The sequence below is a fragment of the Vipera ursinii genome, assembly GCF_947247035.1.
Source record: "Vipera ursinii genome assembly, chromosome: 6".
NCBI classification, from domain to species: domain Eukaryota; kingdom Metazoa; phylum Chordata; class Lepidosauria; order Squamata; family Viperidae; genus Vipera; species Vipera ursinii.
Genome location: NC_139515.1, coordinates 84,727,271 through 84,740,403, shown reverse-complemented (window position 1 = coordinate 84,740,403; position 13,133 = coordinate 84,727,271). Strand labels below are relative to the sequence as shown.

Here is a 13,133-nt window from a genome sequence, read left to right as displayed (position 1 = left end):
TCATGAGCTAGGGCAGGGGTAGGCAACCTCGGCTCTTTTATGACTCATGGACTTCAACTCCCAGAATTCCTGAGCCAGCCATGGCTGGCTCAGGAATTCTGGGAGTTGAAGTCCATGAGTCATAAAAGAGCCGAGGTTGCCTACCCCTGAGCTAGGGGGACATCATCAGTGATGGAAGGGAATATGGTTTAAGGAATGGAGGAGGAGGAGGAGGAGAGGAAGGGGAAGGGGAAGGGGGAGATGGAGGGAAAAGGAGAAGAACTGTGTGGTCCTTTGAGCGGGGTTGTTTTCTTGCAGACGTTGCGTGACCCAATTAAAGTATCACCAGCAGTGCGGATGTATCAATGCAAGGAGGACTGATGAGGTTACCTAGTTGGGCCGTGAAACGTCTGCAAGAGCAGGGCTTTTCCACCAGTGGCACGGGTACCACCCGTGGTACGTTGGCACCTGGCAGGTGGTACGCGACCATCCTAGAAAAGTGGTAGCGGCGGAGGGGAATGAGCTGAACCGGCGGCAGCACCGCACAAGCCTGAGCGAGAGACGGCTGGAGCTGCAGGGCTGTCAGGGCTCAGCGGAAGCGCCAGAATCAGCGCCGGGATCCAGCTGGAGCTCGGCATTGATCCTGGCGCTTCTGAGCCCAGAAGAAGCAACGATCAGCTGGAACGTTGCAGCATCTCCAGGGTGTCGTGATTTACATTCAGATGCTTGGCAACGGATTCATATTTATGACGGTCACAATGTCCCAAGGTCATGTGAAGTGACCAAAACCTGCTGCAACCACCCATCAGACGGGGGGGGAGGGAAATAAAAACCAAACACACCTCACCCCAACCCCGCTGCCAATCCTCAACCGAAATGCTCACAACAATGAAAACCTCGGACAGGAGGAAGAGCGCCGCCGGGCGGGCAGGCAGGCGTCTTGCTCGGCTGTGGCTTGGGGGGCACTTTTTCCAGTGCCATTGTAACTGAACAGTCACTAAGGACTACCTGTACTTCATCACTTTTTTCCTTTTTTCCTTTTTTTTTTTTTTTTGGTCATCAAATTTTTGACACCTTGCTAGGTGACTGGTGGTAGTCGGATGTTTCCGTATCCTAAAAGTGGTACAATGGGTGAAAAGGTCGACAAGCCCTATGCAAGAGAACAACCCAGCTGGGAGAGCACCCAGCACCCCACAGCTAAATATGCCATTTAACAATCCAGTTTTAGCAGTTGACTTTATAGTAAGCCATTGCTCCCTCTGCCTCCCCACCTCCCCGACATTTGTGCTTTTCTTATCATTTTTCTAACTTCTTCCTTCACTAAAAGTCCAGCTGGCCCCTTTGGGAATTTATAATGAAGGCACGTCCGTACATTTGTCTTGCATTTATTGATTAGGTTGGTGTGGCCTCCATCTCATCTAATAAAACCATTGGACTATATTCAATAGATACTTAAAAATCTATAGAACAGGCAGGTCAAACTCGCGACGTCACGTGACGCCGCGCAATGTATCGTGACTTTTTCCCCATTGCCGGTAATGGGGCGGGCGCGGTTTCTGTGTGATGCATCCGGCCCGTGGGCCGACAGTTTAACATGCCTGCTATAGAGGCTTGCGTTGTTGTTTTTTTAAAAAAAGCACAGTAAATTAACTTTCCACGATGTGTCAAAAGACTGGAGTAAAATTAGTCCGTGAGGGGTGTATTTTTTGGAGTGGGGGGGATATCTCTACATTATAGTGGGAGCTGGGAAGTTTCTGTCACAATCTCGCCTCTTTTATGACTGGTGGACTTCAACTCCCAGAATTCCTGAGCCAGCCACGCTGAGGGGAAAGGGAGAGGTTCCCATGCTGAGCCATGCTGGCTGAGGAATTCTGGGAGTTGAAGTCCACGAGTCATGAAGGGGCCATAGTTCCCCCATGCTGGCTGAGGAATTCTAGGAGTTGAAGTCCACGAGTCATGAGGGGGCCATAGTTCCCCCATGCTGGCACAGGAATTCTGGGAGTTGAAGTCCACGAGTCATGAGGGGGCCATAGTTCCCCCATGCTGGCTCAGGAATTCTGGGAGTTGAAGTCCACGATTCATCAAAGAGCCAGGGTTCCCCACCAGTGCTCTAGTTCTAAAAGAATCGACTCCATTACTGAAATTGAAAAGCTAACCTTCATTCAATTACAGATTGTTGTTGGGTCTACACTGAATGTAGGTAGTCCTCGACGTACGACCACAATTGATCCCAGAATTTTGGTTGCTAAGCGAGACAGCTGTTAAGGGAGTTGTTCCCTATCTTACTATCTTTTTTGCCACAAGCAGTCGTTAAGTGAATCACGCGGGCATTAAATGAATCTGTTTCTCCCCCCCCCCCCCCCATTGACTTTGCTTGTTGGAAGCCAGCTGGGAAGGCTACATTGCTGGTAGTTGAGCCCAAATTGAGCCCAAATTTTTTTGTTCGCTAAGCGAGATGGTGGTTAAGTGAGTTCTGCTCCTTTTTACAAACTTTCTTGCCCCCGTTGTTAAGTGAATCTATACAGTTGTTCGGTTAGTGACACACAGGTTAAGCAAATCTGGCTTCCCTCATGGCCTTTGCTTGTCAGAAGGTCGCAAAAGGGGATCATGTGACCCCAGGACCCTGCAACCGTCATAAGTACATGTCAGTTGCCAAACGTCTGAATTTTGATCACCTGACCATGGGGATGCTGTGCCGGTCCTAAGTCTGAAAACCGGTCAATAAGTCACTTTTTTCAATGCCAGCATAATTTCGAACAGTCGCTAAATGAATCGATGTAAGTCGAGGACTGCATATATATATATATATATATATATATATATATATATATATATATATATATATATATATATATATATATATATATATATATTATGCTGGCCTCATTTACAAACGCACCCTTACTTTTATTTTTGAGGGGGGGGAAAAACCACTCTCTGTGGGCTGTGAACCAGAACATGCTTCTGAAGTTTAAACACTCCTTACTGCGACTGTCTTCTTTTGGCAATTCCAAAGTCCGCAACCTCATTTAAAACTTTTATTTTCTTAGGAAAGCTCTTTGATATCTTATCATACTTATCACACGTCTTGAGTTTCACATTGAAACGTTCACACTGAGACGACCTGACATTTCCTTTTAAAATGTTGCCTGTTCACATGAGAACTTCTTTGACTGCTGTTTGGAAATTTTATGTCATATTTCAAACAGATTCTGTGGTTATTATGTAGATGTATATTTCTGACTTAGTGGGTTTTTTTTCTATTTTCTTTGCTTCTTTTTCTTCCTAATTATCTCTATCATCCTTTCTGTTCTTTCTTGAACATAAGTGAGTTTTGATGAATTCTTTAGAACTTATGGCCGGGGACATTTGCACAATTAAGGTTCACACTAGGCAGAGCAGACAATCATCCTAAGTTAACTTGTGGACTTCGAGTCCCAGAATTCCCCAGCCAGCAAAGCTGCCTGGGGAATTCTGGGAGTTGAAGTCCACGTGTCTTAAAGTGGCCAAGGTTGAGAAACACAGTGATTTTGCTGGTTGGGGAATTCTGGGAGTTGAAGTCCACGGGTCTTAAAGTGGCCAAGGTTGAGAAACTCTGTGGCTCTGCTGGCTGGGGAATTCTGGGAGTTGAAGTCCACAAGTTGCCAGGGTTGAGAAACACTGTGCTAGGACATATGACTTTCTGAAGGATATAATTTCACCCCAGAAGAACTTCTATGCTGCTTTTTCTAGTCCTTTGCTTTAGATGGACTTTGGAACATATGTATTCTTGCCATACAGGCAGTCCTTGACTTATGACCACAGCTGAGTCCAACATTTCTGTTGCTAAGCGAGACAGTGGTTAAGTAAGTCCTACTCCATTTTACAACCTTAAGGGAATCCCTGCAGTTGTTAAGTTAGTAACACGGTTGTTAAGTGAATCTGGCTTCCCTATTGACTTTTGCTGCTCTACACGGTCAACTTCATCCCACTGGGCTTATGGTTTCAATGCCATCAGGACTGTAGTTCCCATGGAAAACGAGTACTTGCAGCTCCTGCTCCTGCACTGAAAAGAGTTTACTCTTTTCTCTACTCGGTGGCTCGGGGGCTGAAACGGCGTGCAGTGACGGGTCCAGGGGTGTGTGATGTGAAGGCTGGATTTTCCCCTGTCCTCTGCTAAACGGGTGGACTGCCCCTGGCCCAGCGGAGGACAGAGTCTTGGGCTCCGTAGCTTTCACGGGTGAAGGTGTCTGTTCTAGACCGGGCCCTGTGGGCAACTTTGAGGTGAACAGGTGGTTGGCCTTGGGTTGAGACCGTTAACTTTTGACGTCCTGGAGGACAAGGCCTCTTTGTGCATGTGGGCCGATTCCACCACCGAGGCGTAGCTGTCCATGCCACTTAGGGAGCTGCACAACACCGATGCTGGACAGAAGCCAGAGGAGCAGGCCGGGGACGTGGTGGCAGTGGATGAAGAGGAGGACGAAGAAGAGGATCGCAAAACGGAGGGGGTGAGACCTTCCGGGGAGATGATCTTCATGTTGGTGTTATGCAACTCAGTGGGCCGCTGCTGAATGTTCTCCTGTGCGCGAGGGGAAACTGGGGAGTGTTTGTGAGAGTGTGCGGATGTACGGCCGCTGCTGTGCTCGGTGCCTGGCCTTCAGATGGGCGCGTGGTCCACCATGGCCGTGCTGGCCACCACCGATTTCTTGCCGCCCCGCCGTGTAGAGTGGGCCCTGCAACTCCCACAGCACCAGCCGCTCCGGCCCCAGGGGGCACCCCGCTGCCGACACCCCTCGCGCCCATGACCGCAACAGCACCACCACCCCCACCTCCTGCGCCCGCCAAGATGAGAGTTCCGGCACCGTTTTGTTTGTTTTTTAAGAAAAAAAGCTCTGCTTTACACTAGTGCTAGTTTGGGATAACTGTCAGGGTTGGGGGTCTTGTTTTGTTTTTTTTTTTTTTTTTTGGAGAATGATAATGTCAAATAAATAGCAATCGCTGAGCCTGATTTGCTTTCCTGTGCCAAGAAGGAAACGGATCGCTAGTCTGCTGTAATTTGGGTTTTTAAATTTGTCCGCTGAATGAAGACCAATTTGTACAGATACTTTATTGTGTGCTAAAACTGAAAGCTCCGCTTTTGTGCATTCCATTCCCCTACCAAGATGAGACGTCGGATAACCAGCCGGTTTCTCATAATACGGAGTCAAATAAAACCCCTTAAGCGTTATTTACCGAAGCCAGTCAGCACAATGTCTGTTTTATGTTTTCAGGGGAGATCCTGTTTTGAGAGCCCCTTAAATGCCTCTTTTAGAGAAATCAGTTCCAAGCAGTTTCTTCCTGTTACTTCTTTCTTCGTTGTTCTTTCAGGTTCACTGTACAGATGGTCCTCGACTTACGACGAAGTGAGAAATTTGTTAAGTGAGGTTTTCCCCCCCCCCATTTCACGATTTTCCTTGCCCCTCCTTCTCAACCATGATCAAATAAGTGACTCCTTATAACCTGGCTTAAACCCCCCCCTCGAAAAAAAAGGCACAGCATTAAACGTTCTTCTGTTAGATTAACTTTCTGCCCGGCCGGATCCATTAGATTTATATTCCTTTATTTTATTTTATTTTTAGTTTGATTTCCTAATCATCCATTTACGAAGTAATATAGATGCGTTCTAATTTTGCCTGGGTGGAAAAAAAAATTACGTTCTCACACAGATGCCCCAATTTGTCTTCGTATATAATTGGATTATCATGGCGGTGCCAGTGGGTTTCTTTCTTGAGGGAAGAGATCCTCCTTCACCCCCTTTCCTCCCCCCCCACCCCAAATCATATAGAGTATGCTGCTATAATTTCACAATTCTTGGTTTAAAAGAAGCTAATACTTCTTAATCTCTCTCTGTGACTACAGAGGAAAGGGCTTTTGACTAATTCTTATGCACAAGCTAATATCTGCTTGCTATTGCCATAGATTGTACAGACGTGTGATTTCCAGAAATTCCTAATGAAGACTGGTCCTTTTGGCGCGTCAAAACAGACTTAAGAGAAAACAAATGCCAAAGCTGTAGGGGAAGACCTAGATCATCTTCTTATTATAATAATAGAAAAATAAACAGGAACCGAAGGGATCATCTACGTACCTTGCCGAAAACTGAGACTTTTATAAAATGTTCTTATGGCTTCAAGGGGGGGAAAAAAAGATAATTTTAAGTACAGGAAGCGTGCAATAGGCAACCGTTTCTGTTATTCTAATTGATTTTCACCCCGGTTTTTAAGGCAAGGGCTTACAAAGGCAGTTTATAATATAATAAAGATGTTAGTAAGAAAACAGTTAAAGTTAATTAAAAAATCAAATTAAAACATAAAAGCTAGGATCGAGATAAGTACTGCAGAATAACTACGTATTGGGGCGTATTTTTAAGTGAATAGAACTAAGCAGTGTAACGATGAATGTCAGAACTTGGGAAGTATTGATATTTTTCTGATTAGTTTTAGAAATTCTGGCACTAGCTATTAAAAGGTGGAGCTCCCAATTCTGTGATTCTGTTATTCTAGCTTGCCTGTATCTGGTTAATGTCAGTGTGGTAAAATTGAAACGGAATTCCAAGATCTCTTCTCGTTTCCTCCATTTATAAAACGGTCAGCTTTTGGATGCCGAGAGGTTTCAATGGATTAGTTGTACTAGCAAGGCCTTTCAAACTGAGGAGGGGGAGCATAGCATTCTGCCAAAATTTACACAGGTTGACATTAGCTGAGTTAAGGGGAGGGGTCAAAAACAACACCCATTAGAGAACAATGATGGCAAACCTTTTGCCAAAAATTCAGAAAATGCCTACTGTGACTCTCCTGGCATTCTCATTCTCTCTCTCTCTCTCTCTCTCTCTCTCTCTCTCTCTCTCTCTCTCTCTCTCTCTCTCTCTCTCTCTCTCTCTCTCTCTCTCTCTCTCTCCCTCCCTCCCTCCCTCCCTCCCTCCCTCCCTCTCCTCCCTCTTTCTCCCTTCCTCTCCCCCTCTCCTTTCTTCTCTCACTCCCCATCTGCCTCCCTCTTTCCCCCTCTCTCCCTCTCCCCTCTCCCTCTCTCCCTTCCTCTCTCCCTGACTTCCTCTCCCTTTCCCTCTCTCTCTCTCCTTCCCACCCCCCTCTCTCCCTTCCTCTCACTCCGTCTTCCTCTCCCTCTTTCTCTCCCTCCCTCTCCTTCCCTCCCCCTCTCCCTTCCTCTTTCATTCCCTCTCTTCCTCTCCCTCTTTCCCTCTCTCCCTCTTTCCCTCTCTCTCCCTCCCTCTCCTTCCCTCCCCCCTCTCTCTCTCACTCCCTGTCTGCCTCTCCTTCTTTTCCTCTCTCCCTCTCCCTCCATCCCTCTCTCCCTGTCCCTTCCTCTCTCACTCCCTATCTGCTACTCTCTCTTTCCCTCCCTCTTTCTCTCTTCCTCTCCCTCCTCTTTCATACATACACACATATACAAGCGGGAGACCTCTCTGGACCCCCTCCCCTCCCCTCCCCTCTCCTCTCCTAGTTACGCAAGAGGGGCTTTCCCTGCAGAGGCCTTAAATCACCCAGGCCTGATTTTCAGAGGCCCAAGAGGCCTCCCTTGTCAAGCAAAAATAGCATGCCATGTCACCTATGACACGTGTGTCATAGCTTTGCCATCACTGCCTTAGAATTATAATTTTGCTTTTGGATTATTTTTTCTAAAAAAAAATGATTCAGCGTCTGCAATATTTTTAATAACTGGACTATATCTATCATAGCACAGTTGGGCCTTAAAGATCACCCAAGCAAGAAACATATTCTGAAGAGTTGGCCCCAACACGATCATTATACACAATCCGAGTCTCCCTGGAACAGCTCGACACACTACTCTATCGGCATGCCAACCTTGCTTCTTCTGAGGAGTGCCCCATGGCCTGTGTAGCCGCCGTTGGCATCATCTAAATTCCATATGGCATCCTGATGCCAAAAAGAGGGGTGGGGGGGTGGGAATCCTAAGTCATAGCTGCCTGGTGCTATTTTCAACAAAACTGTGCAATGTATTCAAGTCATTGGACCCTGTACAAATGTGGCACCTGGAGTTAGTATTACAACTTTGGACAAAGCTATATTTGAGCCCCGAATGTTTTTTTTTCCCCTTTTCCGCTAGATAACATTGGGAAAGGATAGTTTCAAAGATAGGGGCTTAGTCGGCAGAGGAGTATAGATAAGCTAGTATTAAGAACTTCTACAGACTTCTTACCGAAAATCAATAGTATCTTTTATATTTCTCTGGAGATAATTCTTCCTCCTCTCCACCCTAATCTTCAGAAAGGTGGGCGAAAGAAGAGAAGCTCCATGTTGTAGCAGTTTAAACTCCCAGCAAAAAAAAAATAAAAAAATAAAAAAATAGCGAGTGGAACATGGTCTGGGTAAGCGCTTCAATTAAGCCTTGGCAATAGAGCAGTCAGCAATTCTAAATTGGCTGTAATTCGAAAGCTGGGCCTTGCCAGCTAAAGTAACAAAATGGAGAGAATTAACACTTTGGGCTGGCTTCGCAGAGCGTGTGGCGGTCCAGGGTTAAAATGGGTCCGCCATGTTGTAATAAAGTCAACCATTACGTGAGCGCGTCCCAAAGGTGTTTTGTTTTTGTTTTTTCCCCCGAACGGCAAACTGGACTTTTGTTTTTCCTTGAAGGCGTTTCGCTTCTCATCCAAGAAGCTTCTTCAGTTCATGAAGAAGTTGGGTTCAAGAACCGAGGAAGCTCCTTGGATGAGGAGCGGAAACGTCTTCAAAGGAAAAACAAGAAAGTCCAGTTGCCTCACGAAAAGGCAAGCTTTGGGACAACCAGGACCTGGATGACTGAGAATCGCCATAACATTATGTTAGCGTGTTTTCTGAAACAGGCTATGATATTAATCCATGAGAAGTTGCGTTTATGTAGACATCACATATTATGTGAAAAGAGGAATTGTGCTTTTCCCACCCCCTTTTTTTTTCTTTTTAAATCCAGGTTATGTGTGTTGTGCGAACCCTGTTTTTATTTCAAAACCCTTGTCTGTACTTAGTAGATTTTGGTATTTGCAATATGTTCATTGCCTCTGCAATAAAAATATACAGGTGGTCCTCCAGTGGTGGGATTCAGACTGGACAGCCATTTGCCTGAAATGGTATAGGGTTTCCTGCCTGGGCAGGGGGTTGGACTAGATGACCTCCAAGGTCCCTTCCAACAACTACTACTTCTTCTTTTTCTTCTTCTTCTTCTTCTTCTTCTTCTTCTTCTTCTTCTTCTTCTTCTTCTTCTTCTTCTTCTTCTTCTCATTATTATTACTACTACTACTACTACTACTACTACTACTACTACTACTTTGGCAGAACTGGGAGCTAATTTTTTGTTGCCCAGGCCCAGAATGGACTTCCGGAAGCGGCATCCACACAGAGAACTGGTTGTTCACATATTTGAATCCCACCACTGTGGTCCTCAACACATAGCCCAACATTTCTGTCGCTAACCAAGGCACTTTGTTAAGTGAGTTTTGCCCCATTTTATGACCTTTCTTGCCACACTTGTTTAGTGACTCACTGCAGTTGTTAAGCTAATAACACGGTTGTAAAGTGAATTTGGCTTCCTCCGTTGACTTTGCTTGTCAGAAAGTCACAACAGGGGATCACGTGACCCCGCTATACTGCGACCGTCACAAATAGGAGCCAATTGCCACACGCCTCGATTTTGCTCACGTGATCATGGGAAGGCTGCAACGGTCGCAAGTGTGAAAAACGGCCGAAAGTCACTTTTTTCAGTCCCATTTTTAACTAAATGAATGCGATGTAAGCCAAGGACTACCTTTGTGTTTTAAATCTCAAATGTTGAAGAATTTACTCTAGTGGGCTAAGAAATTTGGCTTGTTTGTTTATTCCTTTACTTATTTATCGAATTATATTCCAAATACTTTGGAAGAAAGAGATGAAAATGCTTCTTCATAAGCCGCATATGGGCATGGTAGAGGAACTGGGCATGTCTAGCCAGCATCCCCAATTATTATTGCCAGTTATAAGGGATGATGGGGTTTGTAGTTCATTAAGGGTCTTTTTTTCCCCCCACCCATCCCTAACAAATCTGACTCCGGCCTAGACTAGAAACTTTGACTGAAAGAACCTTCCTTCCATTTTGTTTTTGTTTTATTAATACTAAGTACAGATTTGTAGGCATTTCCTTTGTTTTGAAATAGTTCTAGAGACCCCAAGCTTGTTTTTTCTTTCCAGTTGATAATTTATTCTCCAAATTCCTTGGAAATTATCCTGTTCTATTGTAGATTTCTCCCCCAATATATTCTCCCTGGGGCTATTGTTGCCATGGAAACTCTGAGACCTGTTTGTGTGGAGAAACAGGCCTTGCCACACAAAAAAAGTGAATTGGCAGCCTGGATGCTTATGAATTCATGGCAACTGACCTCCCAAACATTGGTATCCTCCCGACAAGCTATATTACAACTCCCATAATCCCCATTCAGTTGCCCTTTGGCAAACGGATGGGTAGAGATTATGGCAGTCCAGAATTTGTACAGGTGGCCCTCAAGTTGCAGCCATTCATTTAGCGACCATTTGAAAGCACTCAGTGTGAAGAACGGTTATAAGTCACTTTTTTTCAGGGCCATTCTAGCTTCGAACAGTCACTAAACGAACCGTTGTAAGTCGAGGACTTCCTATACACTATCCTTTCTGACTCTAATCTTCAGTCCAGCCTTTACCACATCATTGCCTACTGTAAGTTCATTAAGCATACTTGTTGACATTATGTTAATATTAAAATTAACCTGGACTTTTGATTCCCCATCTTCACGTTATGATGAGCTCTTCCCCAGGCCTTTAGTTTTACTTTACTCAACTCATCCCAGAGATTCTTTTTTTTTTAAACTATTACCATCTGGCTGACAGTACAGGCTAATAAAAACAGCCTAGAAATAGGCTGAAAAAATAGTTTTTATCCCAGAGCTGTAACCATATTAAATACCACAGTTTAGTGCAACATTAAAGTACAATATTAGGGGCAGCGCAATGCTGAATAGAATGTGAAGGATGTGTGCATATAATGTATGTTATTTGTGGTTTTTACTTGTGTGTACTGTGCACTGTGGACAGTACTTAATTTCTTTGTGAGTTACAAAATGACAGTAAAGATATTCTATTCTATTCTATTCTATTCTATTCTTCTCCATTGCATCTATTCTATTCCATTCCATTCCATTCCATTCCATTCCATTCCATTCCATTCCATTCCATTCCATTCCATTCCATTCCATTCTATTCTATTCTATTCTATTCTATTCTATTCTATTCTATTCTATTCTATTCTCCATTGCATCTATTCTATTCTATTCCATTCCATTCCATTCCATTCCATTCCATATTTTCTATCCTATCCTATCCTATTTATTTATTTATTTATTTATTTTATTTTATTGCATTTATATACCGCCCTTTCCCTGAGGACTCAGGGCGGTTTACATTTCATTTCATTTCATATTTTCTATTCTGTTCTGTTCTGTTCTATTCTATTTTCAATTAACAAAGTTAATTTGGAAAAATATTGCCCACATAACAATATGCGGCTGGTAATAAGCTGCTATAGTGGTAGGATTTTTTTTAACAGATGCAATTGCTTTTTTGGTCCTTTTAATTTTTAATCTTACCAAGGTGCTCTTGATAGATTTCCATATTCAGGGACATGAATTTCTTCACGAGTATATGCCTTCTTCACAAAGAAAAATCACCTTACAACCAGGAGTGTAAATTAAACTAGGAAATGCGAAGAAAAAAAATGTAGGTGCAGGCAATTGCTGTTAAGAAAGGGCATGAATGTGTTTCAGGTAATCACTTCAAAATTGACTTCAAGAAGTCTTTACATTTATCTAAGAATAAAAGGAACAATGCAGCTACTAAGCAAATGTTCTCTAATGAAGTCCAGTCATAAATGTTTTGTCAAACCTTTTTCTTGGCAGTTTCTTTTACACCTATGAGCTGATGTCTTATTAGACAACATCCGATACATTTTTCTTGATGCACTCAAAATTAGTGTTCACCTTAGAAATTCCGTATCTTCAACTCTTTAAGAATAATCAACATTATTTGTCTTGGATTTTTAAACCATGCACATTATTTATATTAGTCATTTGTTTATTCATTCAAGGCGGTGGGTGGCTTTTTTTTCAGATTACAAAAACTTTGCTTCCTAGCTGCTTAGATGCGGGGCCAAATGGCTTTCTAAGCATCATATTTTCCCTTTGCTTTCAAGGGAAGACAGCTTTTTTTTTTGTAACTGTATATGAAGTGTTAATGTCAGGGAGGAAGTTGGCTTATTGTTAGCACTGTCCTGAAGCTAAACCTGGATATTGTTCAGGGACTCCCAATTGGGAGGATATTACTAAATCAGCATGCCTTCTAAAGTAGGGCTATCCAACCCTGTCAACTTTTAAGACCTGTGAACTTCAACTCCCAGAATTCCCCAGCCAGCTATGTTGGCTGCAGAATTCTGGGAGTTGAGGTCCCCAACTCTTAAAAGTTGACAAGGTTGGACATCCCCTGTTTTTAAAGTATCATGAATTAATAAGGATATTGTTAGGGAAATAAACAATTTTCCAGCCTGACAGCCCATCAGTTAAAGACTATAGGACATCTAACAACAGATTTTTAACTGAAATATGAATGTTATGAGGTAATTTTCTTTGTTTTATTTCTGGATGAAAGTATAGGTAGGTAGTCCTCGACTTACAACAGTTTGTTTAGTGACCATTCAAAGTTACAGTGGCACCGAAAGAATCTTACGACCATTTTTCACAGTGATGATTTTTGCAGCCATGTGGTCAAAATTCAGATGCTTGGCAGCTGATTCATATTTATGACGATTACAATGCCCCGGGGTCATTTTGCAACCTTCTGACAAGCAAAGTCCATGGGGAAGCCAGACTCACTTACTAACCGAGCAACTGCAGTGATTCACTTAACAACCGTAGCCAGAAAGGTCACCCAATGGGGCAAAATTCGCTTCACAGCTGTCTCGCTGAACAACGGAAGTTTTGGGCGTACCTTGAGAGCTTCCTGTATTCTCAGACTTAGGCGACGGTGCAAGTTGTGCGTTTTGTGTTTTCTTTCCTGAAATGCATCAAAGTCGTTTCCCTCCCTTCGCCCTCTTTGCGGAAGGGCTGTCATAATGTGGGCACCGGA

General features: G+C 43.7%; 1 protein-coding gene across 2 annotated transcripts in view; it reads left to right on the top strand.

The window, feature by feature from the left end:
• TAF3 (TATA-box binding protein associated factor 3) overlaps positions 1-13,133 on the top strand; it is a 162,805-nt gene that overhangs the window by 66,408 nt on the left and 83,264 nt on the right. The gene's annotated exons all lie outside the window — the stretch shown is intronic.